The sequence below is a fragment of the Aedes albopictus genome, chromosome 2 (genome assembly GCF_035046485.1).
Source record: "Aedes albopictus strain Foshan chromosome 2, AalbF5, whole genome shotgun sequence".
NCBI lineage: Eukaryota > Metazoa > Arthropoda > Insecta > Diptera > Culicidae > Aedes > Aedes albopictus.
The window spans coordinates 354,109,674-354,127,956 of NC_085137.1; the positions used below are offsets into that span (position 1 = coordinate 354,109,674).

An 18,283-nucleotide genomic window follows, 5' to 3' on the forward strand; every position below is an offset into this window, starting at 1 on the left:
ATAGAATCCACAATCCAGCTCTTCAACCAGCAGCACATTTCCTCTATTCAAAGACTCGACTTGAGAAAAGAGAAAAAACTCTTTGCGCAAGCCCTGCTTTATCGATTACACAATCGGTGAATCTCCCAGTTGGTGGAAATTGAGCGCCAAAACGGCTCGAGCTTTCGTGTATACGCAGCCCGCATGAATGGGATCGGCAAATTTATGGAAAAACGGGGAGGATGTTGGAGGTTTAATGAGTTTTCCCTTCCTACTTCTCCTTGCTATTGTTGTTGTTGTTGTGTATGTTTTTCACTTGCTCTTGCTAGGGAAGGGGTGGCGACGCGACGTTGTGGCGGCGGTGGTGCCGACGACCGTGAGAATATCCTTCGTCAGCTAAATGCTTGAGTTTTCTCATCGTTATCGTTTTCATCGAGGGCCGAACCATTGTTGCCTGGTTTGGATGCAGACACTGAGATTACATCTTTTGTGATGGCTGTGGAGAAGTTTCGCGCAGGGTGGCCAGAAAGATGAAATTGATTGCCATTCGATACCTACTTAACAGAAGTTAAGTGGTTAGTACACAAGGTCAAATATTTGTCTTAAAAGAAACCGATGCTCAGAAACCAATCTTGATTGACATTTTGTATGGGAAGAAAAATTGGTGAAAAACTTTAAACCTCATTTATTCGAAAGTGGGTTTTTGTCACTTACACCCCTTTGCTTCTAACCCCCACAGTTTTAATTTCTTCTCGAGCAAGCCGAGATGTTTCCCCACTAACAAAAGCTAGTTTTTTAGCATATTAAAACAAAATAGTTCGTTAATCGGGCTGGTGTAAACACCATTTACGGTGTAGTAAGATGTCATTTAACGTGGATAGCATATACACCAATAACCATGCGTCTCCATCTGCAGACATATCTCCATGTGTTTTTTACATTTCCTGTTGCATCACATTGTGAACGATTCGCTGACGTAGTGTACGATTTGATTATAAAATGACCCTAATGCACAAGGAGGGTTAATTGCTTCGAGAACACATGGCTAATTACCTTGTTTCTGAAGGAAGAATCCACATTTTGTGAGTTTGTCGAAGTGGGATTCGATCCCAAGTTCTCGGCATGAAAGACAAGTGTTTTAAATATCATACCAGTCCCGCTTTTCTAATTTTAATATACGTTGAGCAAGATTTTTACGATTTTTGTTCTTGCTAAAAAAAACAAACATTTTTTCAACTATTATAAGAAAATTTCGCAAATTTTTGAGGATAGGCTCTTATACAGTATACTTAGCTACTTAGCTTTCAATTTGTGCTAAAAAAATTAAAATTGGTTCACTAAAACCATACAGGTATTAAGGTCAATTAAGTAGACATTTCAATTTTCGAAACTTCTATAAAATAATAAAAAAATCAAAGTTCTGAATTTCATTCAGTGATTCATTTGAAAAAGTCTGGGAGGATTCACCCTGGAGTTTATTTATGAATGGCTTAAAAAAATCTTTACGAATTGCCCCAGAAATTCCTCTACGGATTCATTCTGAAATTCATCATGGGGTTCCGTCGAAAATTTATAGATTCGTGACAAGCACTTGATTGAGCGTGCTTACTGGTTGTGCTGTATTTGCGCTTGCTGTATCTTTCTGTTTTCTGTAGGAGTACCGCTATCCTCTCGGTCGCCTTTTGTTGCAATTCTGCTGTATTTAATAAAAGTAAGTGAACCCAGAATTTTCAAATTTATTACGACGTAGCCCGTAGAAAATTTTCCAAATCAAATAATCATGTTACAGATTATTTCAGGGTTCCTCAAGAAGTGTCACAAAAAATTCTTTTACGAAATTTTTCATGAATTGCTTCAACAATTCCTCCATGATTTTTAACGAATCATTTCAGAGAATGTTTGAGAAATTCGAAATTCCTCTGAACATATATTCAGAAATTTCTTTTGAAAAATGTACTGGAGATTCTTTTAGAAAATCTACTACAACTATCTTCAGGAATTTATTCCAAGAAATCTCTTCAATCAATTCTTTTGGAAATTTGTCTGAGTACTCGACCAAAAATTCCCATACGGTTTTTTTTTAATCTTCCATGGGTTTTTTGGGATATTTTCTGCATGAATTTGTTCAGAAATTCCTTCTATTCAACAAATTTCATTAGGAAATTCATTCAGAGTATCTTGCTTGATTTACTTCTTAAATTCCTCAATTTTTTTCAAAAATCCATGAATTTGAACAGAAGTTCCTCCAGGGATTCTTTCAAAAATTCATCCAGAGATTCCTTTAGAATTTTCCTTAGACATTTATTCTGAAAATCCTTCAATAAAACTTTCAGTTATGACTTCAGGAATAATTCCAGAATTTTTCAGAAAATTTTTCAAAAGTTTGTACTGAGGTTTCTTTTTAAATTCTTCCAAGAATTTCCCCAGAAATTCCCATAGAAACTTCCAATTCTTCCAGAAATTCCACTAGGGTTTCCTCCAGAAGTTTCATAAAGAGTTAAGCAAGAAAGTTGTGTATGAGTTTCTGTAGAAATTCCACCAGGGATTTTTTTTAGAAAATTCTCCAGAGATTTTTTTGGAAATCTGAATTTCTGTCCGTAAATCTTCCTGGGATTTCTTCTGATATTATCCAGAAATTCCCTGGAAATCCACCCCCTCTTTTTACAAAATTGTTAGGTCGGGATTCCTATAGAAACTGCCCTAGGGGTTCATTAACAAATGTTTTGAGGGATTCGTTCACAAAATCTCCCACGGCTTTTATTATAAATTCGACAATTAATTTCTTCAGAAATATTTCTAGATTTTCCTCCAGGTTTCTTTACAAATTTCTCCAAGGATTACTTAGAAAAAACTTTCACAGATTTTTCGATAATTTAGGCCAACCATTTCTATAGTACCTAAGTGCAGATGAGAGGATCTCTTTAAGACACCACTCTTTCGAATATAACGTGCTTGTATTTATACATTTTGATTTACTTCTTGTGTCGGAAGGTAGATTTAACAATCTTTTTCCGATCTACGCATCACAAATTGTCAAAATGTCCACTGTGACATCGTAAGAATTAAAAGAGAATCAATACAAAGAGAGCCTTTCTTTTGCAGATTGGACCTTTATGTATGTTTGTCGCCAACTTTTTCATGGAGCCTTGCTGAAATCCATCCTAGGATTTATTTAAAAATATCTTCCACCAGTTCAGGGCTTCTTGAATATTTTTTTTAAGGGACTCTTTTGGAAACTCATTGTAGATATGCTTTTAAAAAAATACCAGCAAATACTAAAAAAAGACAATCAGAAATTCTTTCAAAAAATCATCAATGGATTTTTTTAGACATTAGAATGTCATCGAAATTTTTTTCCAAGAGCTCTTTAAGAAAGTCTTGCACGGATAGCTTCCAAAAATGTTGCATGGATTCCTTCAGAAAATACTTCAAGAATTACTTCCTAAAAATCTTGCTTAAATTGTTCCAGAAACTCATCTACGTATTTCTTCAATTCCTCCCGAAATTTTTCAAACAATTCATCTGGAAACTTTTCATGAACTTTCTCAAAAATATAATCTATGGATTTTTTTAAATAATGATTCATGGATACAATAAGAATCAGAAATTAAGATATTCTTCAAAATTTTCTCAGAACCATTCTAAAGAATTTTATCTAAACTTTCTTTAGAAATTCTACAAGAGATTATTAAAGAAATTCACAAGATTTCTTCACATTCCTTTAGATATTCAAGACATTTTTCTTGCAGAAATCGTTCCAAGGATTTCTTCAGAAATTTTCTACAGATTTTTGCAGAGATTCTTACAATGATTCTTATGGAAAGGCTGGAAGACATTCTTGAAAAGATTCACCAGAAATTCGGCCAGGTATTTCTCTATGTATTTTTTTGAAATTTCCCCAGGACTGCCTCCAAGCGTACATGTTGGAATTTCTCTATGGATTCCTCCAAGAAATCTTTAAAAAAAGTAAAGGATTTTCATTGTGGGATTTGTCTAGGATGTTTTTTTTTTATCAAAAATATCTCGAGAGGTTTTATTAGGTATGCTACCAGTAGTTTGCAGGTGTTCCTCCTGGAATTTCTTCATAAAATCCATCTTTGGATTCTAAAAATATTGCTGTTTTATAGTAATCCTTTCATGCATTCGTTTAGAATTTTTTTTTCAGATTTTTTTAAACCCTTCTGAAATTTCTTCAACGATACTTTCGGAAATATCTTTAGAGACTTCTTCAATATTCCCAGAATTACTGTAGAAATTTCCGCAGGGATTTCTTCAGGCAAAAGGTTATTGCAACCATAACAAATTGCAAATGCTCCATAGAAAATCAAAAAGCGCTCCATAAGGAATGAACATATGTTCCATGAAAATGTGCAATGTTACCCATAAATAATTGAAAACGTTTCATATTTTATAAAAAATGTACCGGTAAAACATAAAATTTTCTCAATAAAAGTGAAATTTTGTACCAATAAATAATGCTGAAATGCTCCATAATAAAATACCAATGCTCCATAGAAAAATGCAAATGCTCCATAAAACATTAAAATTGTACCCATAGAAAATTGAATATTGCTCCATAGAAAAATAAAATTGCACCATAAAAAATTGAAATTGCACATTAGAAAAAAGACAAATGCTCCATAAGTATTATCAAACTGCACCACATAAAATACTCCATAAAAATTGAAAACACTCAATAACTTTAAACATTTGCACCACTAAAGCAGTGCAATGTAAAGTAATTTAGCCCTGTCGAATTAAATTATGAGAATATGCTATCTATGGAAGATTTTCATTTTTTCATGGAGCAATTCATGATTTCTATGGTGCAGTTTGATAATACTTATGGGGAATTCTTTTATTTTCTGTGGTGCAATTTCAATTTGTTATGGTGCATTTAATTTTTCTATGGAGCAACATTCAATTTTCTATGGGTACAGTTTAAATTATTTATGGAGCATTTGCATTTTTCTATGGAGCATTTGTATTTTATTATGGAACATTTCAGTATCTGATTTCAGTTACTGATTCAGTTACTGATGCAAAATTTCACTTTTAATGAGAAAATTTTATGTTTTACCGGTACATTTTTTATAAAGTATGAAACGTTTTCAATAATTTATGGGTAACATTGCACATTTTCATAGAACATATGTTCATTCTTTATGGAGCGCTTTTTGATTTACTATGGAGCGTTTCTATTTAATTATTGGTGCAATAAATAGGCTGCCATTTCTTCAAAAGTTGTTCCATGAATTCTTTCAGAAGTTGTTCCGGAAGTTCCTTCAGGAATTGCTCAAGCGGTTTCTTCAGAAGTTCCTCCAAGAGATTATCTATGGGTATGTAACAGTGAAGGGGCGCTGAAATCTGTGAATCTTGACTAACTAGCTCGGATTTTACCATGACAGCAATGGAAGAAGTTTGTTTGAAACCTCTGGCAATCAGACAGTTTGCATGCATCCGCCAAAAATGGTGTCATTGCTAAGGGATCTGTAAAAAAATTATCGCCAGAAGTATCGACTCTTATGCTCTGCTCATCGTGATCATCGACAAAGCGAGAGATATTTATAAAAAATGAAGTCTGTTCAATCGTAACTAATACTGCACCATAATTTAGGGATCACTGTACTGCTCGAATCATAATATCAGTAGTGGTCTCGCTTCTGCTTGTAGATCCCATTATCAACCGATCGCAGCATCCGATCGTGTAGCCGATCATTATCAGTCTAACCTGTGTGCCGATCTTCCCGCTTAGCGATATAACCGATAGCAATCAGTCTACCAGAGTTAGTTGCCAATAAACCGTTCATAGCGTCAAACCGAATATCGTCGCGTTATATCCAGTCGAGCCAATAAAAGTTTCGTACTTATCATTCCCCAAAATCGAAGCACAATCAATCCAAATTCAAAAACCTACAAAGTCAGAAAGGGAAGAATGAGATAAAAGAAAAATATATATATAACTAAGTATTTCATGAGGTATGTTTGGCGCATAATAGCTCGTAGTGCTCCACTAAACAATTTATTGATATGAAGTGCTCCGTATGTCAGATGGCTAAAAACCCCTGCATTATAAGTCATCATAACGCAAAATGCGAAACATCAAACATTTTATCATTAAAAAAATGTAAATAAAGTCGAGGTAAAAATTACATAAAATCGAAGTACCGTCAAATGGGGTTACTTGCAACAGCGGTGTAACTTGCAACACGATGACATACACTAAATGTGAATCATTTTCTAATAATAATGAAAACTAGTATGCCCTACTATTTCGGTTATAGAGATTATGTGTATCAAAGATCGATTTAGTATAAAAAATAGCTTTGTTTCTTTGTTTATGGTTTAGCTACACTGTTAAAACGGATTGCTCATTTTATGCCATAAAAACAAGTATGAAAATCGTGCTTGACCTCTCCCTTATGGTAAGTGCGATAAGTCTGATGACCTTGCTTGCAGTTAGGGTACCTAATAGTAAGCTTAGCTAAACGATAAAAGTTTGATAAACTTATCGACTAAGTAATGCAAAAAATCATTATTATATTCGACAACCACTGTGGGGTAACTTGCAACAGTTGAATTTGACGAAACCTTCTATTACATACATACATTTATTTGTTCAACATCATTAAGACAAGACATAATCAACAATAGTACGACACAATACTCGGTTTGTGGCTGCCGCTCTCCATCCTCGGTCGCCCACAATGCTCGCCAAGTCACGCTCGACCTGGTCCGCCCATCGTGCTCTCTGCGCTCCACGCCTTCTTGTGCCAACCGGATCCGTTGCAAACACCAGCTTTGCGGGATTGTTGTCCGGCATTCTTGCAACATGCCCTGCCCAACGTATCCTTCCGGCTTTGGCCACCTTCTGGATGCTGGGTTCGCCGTAAAGTGCAGCGAGCTCGTGGTTCATTCTTCTCCGCCACACACCGTTCTCCTGCACACCGCCGAAGATCGTTCTTAGCACGCGTCGCTCGAAAACTCCGAGTGCTTGCAGGTCCTCCTCGAGCATGGTCTATGTCTCGTGCCCGTAGAGGATCACCGGTCTTATCAGCGTTTTGTACATGGTGCATTTGGTGCGTGGGTGAATCTTTTTCGACCGCAGTTTCTTCTGGAGCCCGTAGTAGGCCCGACTTCCGCTGATGATGCGCCTCCGAATTTCTCGGCTCACGTTGTTGTCAGCCGTCAGTAAGGATCCGAGGTAGACGAATTCCTCCACCACCTCGAAAGTATCCCCGTCTATCGTAACATTACTACCCAGACGGATCCGGTCGTTTTCGGTTCCGCCTACCAGCATGTACTTTGTTTTTGAGGCATTCACCACCAGTCCGACCTTTGCTGCTTCGCGTTTCAGGCGGGTGTACAGTTCTGCCACCGTTCCAAATGTTCTAGCGATAATGTCCATGTCGTCCGCAAAGCACACAAATTGACCGGATTTTGTGAAAATCGTTCCCCGGCTGTTGAGCCCGGCTCGTCACATCATACCTTCCAGCGCGATTGAAGAGTAGACATGAGAGTCCGTCACCTTGTCGCAGTCCCCGGCGAGATACGAATGAACTTGATAGTTCACCCGAAACCCTTACGCAGTTTTGCACACCGCCCATCGTTGCTTTAATCAGTCTAGTCAGCTTCCCAGGAAAGCCGTTTTCGTCCATGATTCTCCATAGCTCTGCGCGGTCGATACTATCGTATGCCGCTTTGAAGTCGATGAACAGGTGGTGCGTTGGGACCTGTTATCCACGGCATTTCTGGAGGATTTGCCGTACGGTAAAGATCTGGTCCGTTGTCGACCGGCCGTCGATGAAGCCGGCTTGATAACTTCCCACGAACTCATTTGTTTTAGGTGACAGACGACGGAAGATGATCTGGGATAGCACTTTGTAGGCAGCATTCAAAATAGTGATCGCCCTGAAGTTCTCACATTCCAAATGGTCGCCTTTCTTGTGAATGGGGCAGATTACCCCTTCCTGCCACTCCTCCGGTAGTTGTTCGGTTTCCCAGATCCTGACTATCAGCCGATGCAGGCAGGTGGCCAACTTTTCTGGGCCCATCTTGTTGAGGTCAGCTGCGATACCATCCTTACCAGCTGCTTTGTTGGTTTTGAGCTGGTGAATGGCATCCTTAACTTCCCTCAGCGTGGGAGTTGGTTCATTTCCGTCCTCCGCTGCACTGGCATCGTCGTTCCTTCCGTTGCCGTGGGCTCCCGTGCCTACGTTCTCCACGCCGTTCAGGTGCTGATCGAAGTGCTGCTTCCACCTTTCGATCACCTCACGTCCGTCCGTCAAGAGGCCTCCGTCTTTATCCCTGCATATTTCGGCTCGCGGCACGAAGCCGTTGCGGGATGCGTTGAGCTTCTGATAGAACATCCGTGTTTCTTGGGAACGGCACAGCAGTTCCATTTCTTCACACTCCGCTTCTTCCAGGCGGCGCTTTTTCTCCCGAAAGAGGCGGGTCTGCTGTTTCCGCTTCTGTTTGTAACGTTCCACGTTCTGTCGAGTCCCTTGCTGCAGCATTACCGCCCTCGCTGCGTTCTTCTCCTCCAAAACCGTTCTGCATTCTTCGTCGAACCATTCGTTACGTCGATTCCGTTCCACGTACCCGATGGTGCTCTCGGCTGCGTCGTTGATGGCTGCTTTCACTGTACTCCAGCAGTCCTCTAGAGGGGCCTCATCGAGCTCGCCCTCGTCTGGCAACGCGGCTTCGAGATTCTGCGCGTATGCTGAGGCGACATCCGGTTGCTTCAGTCGCTCTAGGTTGTACCGTGGCGGTCGCCGGTACCGTACATTGTTGATGACGGAGAGTTTTGGGCGCAGTTTGACCATCACCAGATAGTGGTCGGAGTCGATGTTGGCGCCACGATAGGTCCTGACGTCGATAATGTCGGAGAAGTGCCGTCCGTCAATCAGAACGTGGTCGATTTGAGATTCCGTCTGCTGTGGTGATCTCCAGGTGTAACGATAAGGGAGGCTGTGTTGGAAGAAGGTGCTACGTATGGCCATATTTTTGGAGGCGGCGAAATCAATGAGTCGTAGGCCGTTTTCGTTCGTATGCTGGTGGGCGCTGAACTTACCAATCGTCGGTCTGAATTCCTCCTCCTGGCCTACCTGAGCGTTCAAATCTCCTATGATGATCTTGACGTCGTGGCTTGGGCAGCGATCGTACTCGCGTTCGAGCTGCGCGTAAAATGCGTCCTTGTCATCATCAGTACTTCCGGAGTGTGGGCTGTGCACGTTCATTATGCTGAAGTTGAAGAATCGGCCCTTGATCCTCAACCTGCACATTCTTTCGTCGATCGGCCACCAACCGATCACGCGCCTCTGCATATCACGTATCACGATGAAAGCTGTTCCCAGCTCGCGCGTGTTGCCGCAGCTCTGGTAGATGGTATGATTACCTCTAAACGTTCGCACCATGGATCCTGTCCAACACACCTCCTGCAGCGCTACGATGCCGAACCCGCGGTCCTTCAGTAGATCGGCGAGTATGCGGGTGCTCCCAATGAAGTTGAGAGATCGGCAGTTCCACGTACCGAGTTTCCAATCGCAAGTCCTTTTTGTTCGCTGGGGTCGTTGCCGTTGGTCTCGGTTCGTATTATTCTGTTGCTGATTTTCCGTTACAATGGTTTTTTACGGCTGGCTCGTAGGGCCTGACACCAACCCCCTACTTTCCGGAGGACCATAGTGCACAGTTGAGCTTAGAGTCCTTCCCTGGCACTCGGACGTAGATCAGCCGCCCCTAACATGGGGATCAGACGCTGTTGTGAGCCGCTCCTCCTGGAGAACAGACGCTCAGGTTTGCCGAAACAAACCCCCCCTTCCCTGTCAGCCTACGACCAAAGTTCCCACCGGGGTTGGTTACCCGGTCTTCTCTAAGGTTGCTCATAGTTTCCGGCCGGTACCGCGTGGAGGTAGGGATAGGAGTTGCTGGGCAGAGGCTAGTGGATCACAATGGGATCTGAATTGCGCAGCATACCCAGCCTTTACCGTGCCGAAACCTTCTATTATTTATCTTCATTTCACGATATATATGACAGAAATAACCGAAATGGATCATTTATTGATTACGTAACGCGGTTATTTTCAAATGACAATTCATTTTTTTCAATTTTTTTTTTGCACATGACCTTCAAACATTGTTAGGAAATACCACATTTTGAAGTTTCATTCATGTTTCATCATGTTAAAAGTTCAATTTTTGTTTTTGAACGTTGTAAAGCAATCACCAACATCAATTCTGAATGGATGGAGTAAATTATTTCAGTTTAATACCCAAATTAGCGAGTTTGACATTTACAAAGTAGAATAGGTGTGTTTCAATCATGTAAATTTAGCAGAAATTGCCAAACACCACTTCAAATTGAAAACTACTTTAAGATGACTCACTCTACCTTTTCAAGAAATGACAATAATCATTGTTGACATTTTGTAATGAGTGCTAAGTCACGAGAATCATATATATATATATATATATATATATATATTGTGTTTGAGTGACGTGAGACCTGTTGCTAAACGATATACTCTCGCTTGCAATAACTATCAATCCTTTCATGAAAAATTATATGTCAATTGGTTAGTGTACATCTTTTTATGGTATGTTTCATGCATAACATCAAAAATTTACAATACGACTATATACTAGAATGTTAGTGCTGTTTAATGATAGCTAACTTGGCTTCATGTCCTATGTTGCAAGTTACCCCACAGATGGGGAAACTTGCAACAAGCATGTATTTAGCACCTCCTGATTAGGTGGCAACGTATTTTGGTAAACCAAGTGCTGCATAGTATTCTACTCGGGGTAATTAGCGTACACGATGCTTCACAGGATGTTTCAAATGTTTTGATTTTCAATGATATTGCTTCAAAGTCGAAAAGTGTTGCAAGTTATCCCATTTGACGGTACATAAAATCGATGGTCCACTAAATCGTGGTACCGTAAAATGGGGTAACTTTGATAGTTTTTCAGTGAATTTTCTGAATATTTTTCCATGTAACAGTATTTCCCCGAGTTTTATATTTTTAAAACAAGTACTGGGGTATCAGTCATCAATTGCAATTGAAAGATTCGATAACCTGAAATATTTTAGGTGACTATTTTTTTTTCATATGAGCGAGAATCACATTTTTATTTTGGGGTAACTTTGATAATGCCCTGAAAAACACATCAAATCTTAAAAAATAATTACAGATTGTAATCTTAGGAGTAAGAACATGATGAGAGAAGCCTTGTGGAATATATCAGACAAAAATTTTTATATCAAAACATTGATTTTTACTGAATTCTACATATAAAAATGTGTTTTTGGAGTACTGAGTGAAAAACACAGTGAATTTAGCTATCATTAATCATTATCTTTGCAAAAATATAAGTTTAACGGTACATCAACATATGATTACATGCTATTCATAGTGAGTTCTCTTATTTTTTGGGTTGTTTTTTTTAATGTTTTATTAACAAATTTTGAACAACACTGATTTATCTAAATGATATTACTAGGGCATTGCATACTGTTAGGCGTTTATCAATGTATAGTAAATTCCAAATTTTTGAAGAGTGTAAAAATCGAATTTCAATTATAAATCAAAAACTGTTCTACTCAAACAATTTTCGAGTACGATTCAGGAATCAGGGCGTAATTGAACATGACAAATTTTGGTCGTTGATAGAACTTCACGATTTTCGTATTATTTAGTAAACTAGTGTAGTTCGTTGAATGAGCTCATTCTTCTCGAACATATTGTGGATTTAGCACCAAATTGGTGTCGGAAGCAAGTTCATTGACTTCCGCTGCCTTTCATATGCGTTAAACATAATGTCGGAAGTAGTGCACTGTATAGTAAATCTGATGCTCTATACAGAGCACTACTTCCGACATTATGTTTAATGCATAGGAAAGGCAGCGGAAATCAATGAAGTTACTACCGACATCAATTTATAGTGCTAAATCTACAATATCCGCATACAAATGAGCTACATATTAAGTTGTTAAACAGGGAGTAACCCTGCGTAGGAAGTAAGAAGGAGGCGCATGGTATATATTTTTCTTCTGACGTTTGAATGAAATTAGGAATTGGACTCCATGGTTCCTGCCTTTCAACTTGATTTAATATTGTTTTTTTTTTGTGATTTATTTATTTGAAAAAAAAAACCTTATTGCCTCCAATACCAATTTGTTTACGCTGACTTGATACAACATGTTCAAATCCGCGTTGTTTTTATGTCACAATGCAAATTTGTTTTTCTCTGTTTTAAGAGGTATTAAGATATTTCAAATCACATCATATAATCCATCATAACCGCAACACCATAGATTTAATACTGGCAACACTGTCGATACCTGCTGAAGATAATTTTCAGACAACGGATGAAAATACACAAACCGGAGAAACAGAGAGCGAATGACTGTTTGAATTCCCTACTCCAAGCCTCGAATATCCTGTCGAAGCAACTACACTCCAAGGACCTAGTTTCTGTACCTTCCCTATTGTAATTCAGGTGTAGGAATGCATCCGCAGTCTACGTGATATTTGGTGGTAAATTCGCACAGCAAGTAATTCCAGAGAGAATCTTTCCTGTTCGTAACTAAACTCATTCGTCTGGGTACAGGTGCACCCAAAACAAGGGCCCAACCATGGGGCAAAACTCGGACTCGAGAGCGCGTGAGAAACCCCACTTCTCAGAGAGCATGAGCAGAAAAGGGCACGAAAACTGCGTGGAGGTTTTCGGCCAGGGAAAATTCGGATCACTCTAATCGCGACGGCCGTGAGCGTTTTTCCACTTGCGGTTCTTCCGACGACGCTTTCCATGGTGATGAAAAAAAGTTGATTAATAATCAATCAAACTATTGTCGGTTCAGTATTAATGTTGCAAGTGTTCCGCGCTGTCATTGGATCAGTGTTGACGTATGGCAGACGACAGTGAGTGGTGACCGAAGTGTTTGATTCCGTTTTTTTCCAGTCGGGTACTTGAAGTTATTTCATCAGTATGAGGTAAATTTTCCACCTGTCTCGCTGGGGATAATGGGGATGATTGTTTGCTTGGTTGTACCGGGGTTGGAAGTTAATTGTAAAATAGGACATTGAAGCAATTCGGAACCAAGTTTTGTGGAAATTTATGTCAGGGTGTTTAAAATGAGTTCGGCAGGAAGTGAGCAAGTTCAGTTTTTCTTGCAGCAAGTTTAGGGGTTCCAATTGGAGCAGTGTTATAGTATACAATAGGAACAGTGGTTTACGTGACTAGAGTACATTTGGGTGGGGGATTTGAACATAATTGTTTATTGAGTTGGAGTAGTCGTGGGAAAAGCGACTTCATGAATTTTATTGTTCTTGTTTCTTTGTCTCAAGTGTTTAAATTCATTTTTGATAATCTGACTTCTGGATTAACGAGATCTACTGAGATTAGTTTTTTAGTTATTGAGAATGTTAAGTTTTGTGCGTCATTTTTGCTGATTGGCTTGCTTGTGGTACAAAAAGAAAGGAAATCATTGTTGCCATTATCGTATTGATTCAAATACGAATAATATGGGAGCATTGAATCAATAAGAGTGATCTGAGCCTTTTGACTGAAAAGTAAAAAGAATGAGTCTCACGATTTTGTTTTGTAAAGACAAGGCATGCTGCTAGTTATTACAAATTACAAAGAATTGGTTGAGTATATAGTTATAAAACGTGTGCCACCAACTGTGAACAATCAATTACAACATATTATGTTTTCTTCAATGCGTGACAATGGAGTTCTTCAAAAACTGCTGGAGGTTGAATTCTTTTTTGTTTTCGTATTCATATGTTAAAATTAATATTTATGGAAATTATATGTTCTCAAAATAGTAAATTTTTTTTTCAAACTAGTCCAAGGATTGGAGAAGCATGGTTGTTCAATTTTGCTCAACTACAAAAGCTTTATTAACCCTTTGGAGCCGGAGGGGTCATATATGACCCCGGTGATGAAACCAACCCTAACAAACGTGTTCGAGGCCAACGAGGTTGCGGCAGCAGTGGCAAAACAGTCCGGCTCCAAAAGGTTAAGTGGCTTTAACGGATTTAGTAAGCAGGCAGTCTCTAGACTAAATGTTTTTGACACAAATGTTGTGAACATGTCAACATTCAATATTGCACAATGATTTTACTGGGAAAAGCACGAAAAAATTATAACGGAGTTTATCAGAACTTGACAGATAATCGTCATGGACTTTTGCAGTCTGGAGAAGAAGATCATTCACTAACTTCCACATAATGTTAGGATATTGTGTAAACAATTCCGTAGGTACACGAAGAAATCAAACTACCTAATTTTTGGGTCGATTTTACTCAAAGCTGAGTATATCGAATAAACTAGTTACCCAAAATTAGGTTGTTTTCCCTCTTTCCCCCACCGATGTTGTCAAAAACAAACAGAGATGCATCTACCCAATGGGGGTCCTTGAGCCCAATAAGCCAATTTTGAGTAAATGTAGGTATACTCAAATTTGGGTTGAATGAGGGGGGGGTCTTGGGTTGAATTTACCTACTCTTAAGTATATTTTTTTGCTGGAGGTAAAGGCAATTTACCTAGTGTGAGTTTAATCGATTTACTCAAATTTGGCTTATTGGGCGGAACTATGGGATTGCGTCAAAAGAACTCAATTTTGGGTAGTTTGGCGGTTCCGTGTACCTTCGTATGGTGTCCGTCCTAGGTACGACCGGCGTGCGATCCATTCGAGAAGCAGAGCATTGATGTAGATAAGGTTTTCTCCTAGGGGATGCCTATGGGGTGCCAGGTACAGTGGATTCCAGTTTTAATGGATTTCACCCAAGTAACACAGAAAACATCTTTGAGAATAAACTTCAAAAAAGACGTTGTAGTATAGTACTATAATCGTATTTGTACACATATTATGTTGAAACCATGTTATAACTGTGTTTGGCAATAACAAGTTGCTGAAAAATGTTATCATCCTCACTACATGTTGAAATAACGTAAATCTAATGTTGGTTACACAAGATAATTGTGTCATCGTTTTGCTTCAATTGAAGATGACATCATTAGCACATAGTTATAACCTTTGAGCTCAAACATGTTATTAAAACGTTGTTTTCACGTACTAAATACGTTAATGTGCAACATTATCAGTTTGATAGCTCTTCTCACTGACTTGATCACTATTTGAGAAACATCTCTTTCACTTAAAAATTCAAGGCAATCCAAATACGATAGCAACTTTAATTTTATGCTTTGCGGTTTGATCCCGCTAGAAGTATGCTAAACGGGGCTACAAATGGGTATGTTGATAGCCTCTAGAAAACTTGGCGCAGACCACCAAGCAGACCACAGTCACCATGGCTCGAAAGATGGGCGCAACCATTCAAATTTATTTGCATGGCAGGCCTCCCGTCACCTAAAAATCACTGGGGGTACTTACGTGGCGGCTAAATCTCACTTACCAGCACAGTTTTTACACTAGTTTTGATCCCGCGAAACATACTAAAATAATTAATTGATATTCATTCTAGGAAACGCACTCAAACTTTGTTATTGTTATACCTATGTTCAAAACAGGTCATCCAAAACCAAAAATGACAACGTCGTATGCTATTGAGAAGTAGATGTTCAAAATACGTTGCTATGATGTTTTTTCAATGTATTTCATTCGATTCTAGTGGTATTCGACAAACATGTGATTGAGATGTATAATAGTCGTAATTTGAACGTATTTCTAGAACTTTGAGTTTTTCCGTATATCAGGCCAGACCAATTACAGTGCCTGCTCAAAAGTTTCACACTGCCATTTTTATATATAGCCGTTTGTTCATCCACTGATATTTCTGCCAATAATTATCCATCTGGAACATTTTAAATATGTAATGAAATAATATATTTTCTTATTGATAACAAAGACAAATTCTACAGTCTAAAAGAACATCATTTATACATCATAATTGAAAATAACATCCCAAAACATTTTGACGGTACTTTGACAAGAAGCCACCATGTTGCATGTCTGAAAATGTGTTTGAAAATTTCTTACAAACCACAGAGATGTCAAAAAACTTCCTACTTATTTCCAATCCGATGGAAAGCGAATGAATTTATGACGAGGAAAAGTGCTTATTTCACCATAAATTTTGAACGGCACATGAAATTAAGTCATAGTGCCCAAACATCGAGATGGTAAATTACAAACGAAATGTAAGGCCCGATAATTATTTTGAGCCATCACTAAATACTGCATTTAAAATAGATGCCATATTTATTTGCTGTGCGTGGCCAATAAATATAATTTTCGTGCCAGCTATAAGTAAGTTGTTATGATGTTGCTGAGAACATATTCGATACATAATTTTATGTTATAATAATGTATTGAAAAACATCTTCAGTAACATCAAAGATGTTTTATAAGCCGCCATTTTTTGCGCTTTTTCGGTTATATAAGTGTATGAAAATACGTTTCCCATATTTGAAACAAAACATGGACGTTTGTATGAAACATGTATTATATACAGAATTATAACAAATTGTGTTACTTGGGCAGCTTGAGTAAGTCAAGTACAAGACACTGAAGACGACCTTACAGTTGAGGTCGAAATACGTATCTGTCAAAAGATGCAAATTCTTAGTGGAATTCAAAGGAACAGTACTTAACGCGATTGTCTTTTTATTTAATATTTTTTTGTAAAAGGAAACACCGATCCTCCCTAATTTAATGAGTACATATAATGATAAACTGCGTTGCGGAAAGAACTAACCCGATATTTTGATATTTGTTTTTTTAGGCTCCAATAACACTTCCATCAACTCCGGATATTCCTTCGGTAGTGCCCTTGGTACTTCATTCGACAATGACTCTGCGAACTTTTCTTTATCTATGCTATTTGGATTTTTTACGACAATTCCTTTGAAAACTTCTTAAGCAATTATTATATGAATTTCCTTTCTATAATTCCTATGGGAGCTCTTTAGGCAATTTATTCAAGATGTATTTAGTAAAAATTAAAGGAATTCCTAGCAGTTTCTTTCGATTTGACTTGCCTCGAAAATTGCTTTAGGAATTTCTCGATTATTACATTGGGAATTTCTTGGGTAGTTTCTTCAGAAATTTCTTTGAAAAAAAATTTTGGTAATAGTTTTAGTATTCTTTTGGACATTCCTTATGAATTTGCTGAGAAATTATTTCGGCATTTCTTTTTGGAATTCTTTCTAAAAATCCTTCAGAAAATCTTTTGTCGATTTCTTCAACAATTCCGTTGAAACAAATATCACCAAGTTATTTTGGGATTGGATTTAGCCAACTTATTTTAAATGCTTTCATAATTTCTTCAGCAATTCCTTTGGCAATTCTTATAGAAATTCTTTTGGCAAATTCTTTGAAAACTCTTAGGTAATTTTGATGAAAATTTATCTGGAAATTTCGTTGTGAAAGTTTTTCGGGAATTTCGTCCCAAGCAACACACATAGTTACAAAACATTCACGACAGCGCACGTAAGGGTTGCACAGAAAAGTGTAGAATTAGCATTAGTTAAAATACACAAAAAATAAAGCAAAAGTTGCACAGAAGTCACTGTGACTTACTGCGGCAGCCCTTATATGCGCTGCCGTGACTGTTTTGTAACCATAACCATGTGTGTTGCTTGGGCTCGTGTTTTCTTTTAGAATTCTTTCAAGCATTCCTTTTCAAATTGATTCGGCAATTCCATTTTCAAGTTTACACGGCTATTCTTTTGGAAATCGCATTTCCTTTGTAAATTTTTTGAGCAGGCCCTATTGAGAATTTCTGAATTTCCAAAGGAATAACCAAAGAAATAGCCGAAGAAAAAATCCCAAAGAATATATTTATGGAATTGTGAAATAAATTTATCAAAAATTTGTTTGAGAAATTAACAAGATAATAACTTAAAGAACTTACAGAGGAGTTTCCAAAAAGGTTTGCTATGAAATTTTCGAAGAAGATTTAAAAGGAATTACTTAAGGATTTTCCAAACAAATTGCCGAAGGAATTTGCAAAGTAATTCGCAAAGAAATCACCGGAGAAATTCAAAATGGAACAGTCAAAGGTATTGACAAATAAATTTACAAATAAATTTTCACAAAATAACCAGACAATATTTATAAACAAATTGTCGAGGCAGCTTTCGAAAGCATTATATATGTACACCAGCAAATCATAGAGAATTACTAAAGAAATAACACTAAAATTGCTGAAGAAATTTGCAAAAAAAAACTGTAGAAGGAATTGCAGGGCAAGAAATTGAAAAAAATCAGTACAAATTTCCAAAGAAATTGCTAATTTAATTCCAATGGAACTACCGCAGAAAATTCTCAAAG

The 18,283-nt window shown here is 37.9% G+C and overlaps 1 protein-coding gene across 2 annotated transcripts in view; it reads left to right on the forward strand.

Annotated features, from left to right (window-relative positions):
* Nucleotides 1-18,283, forward strand: part of LOC115253630 (protein FAM13A) — a 136,220-nt gene that overhangs the window by 26,886 nt on the left and 91,051 nt on the right. The window contains exon 1 of one of the 2 annotated variants that reach the window (XM_029866447.2): nt 12,722-12,974. The exons of the other annotated variant lie outside the window; for it this stretch is intronic. The gene's annotated coding sequence lies outside the window, so the exon portion shown is untranslated. Of the gene's footprint in view, nt 1-12,721; nt 12,975-18,283 lie in introns of those variants that run through there. 2 annotated transcript variants of the gene reach the window in all.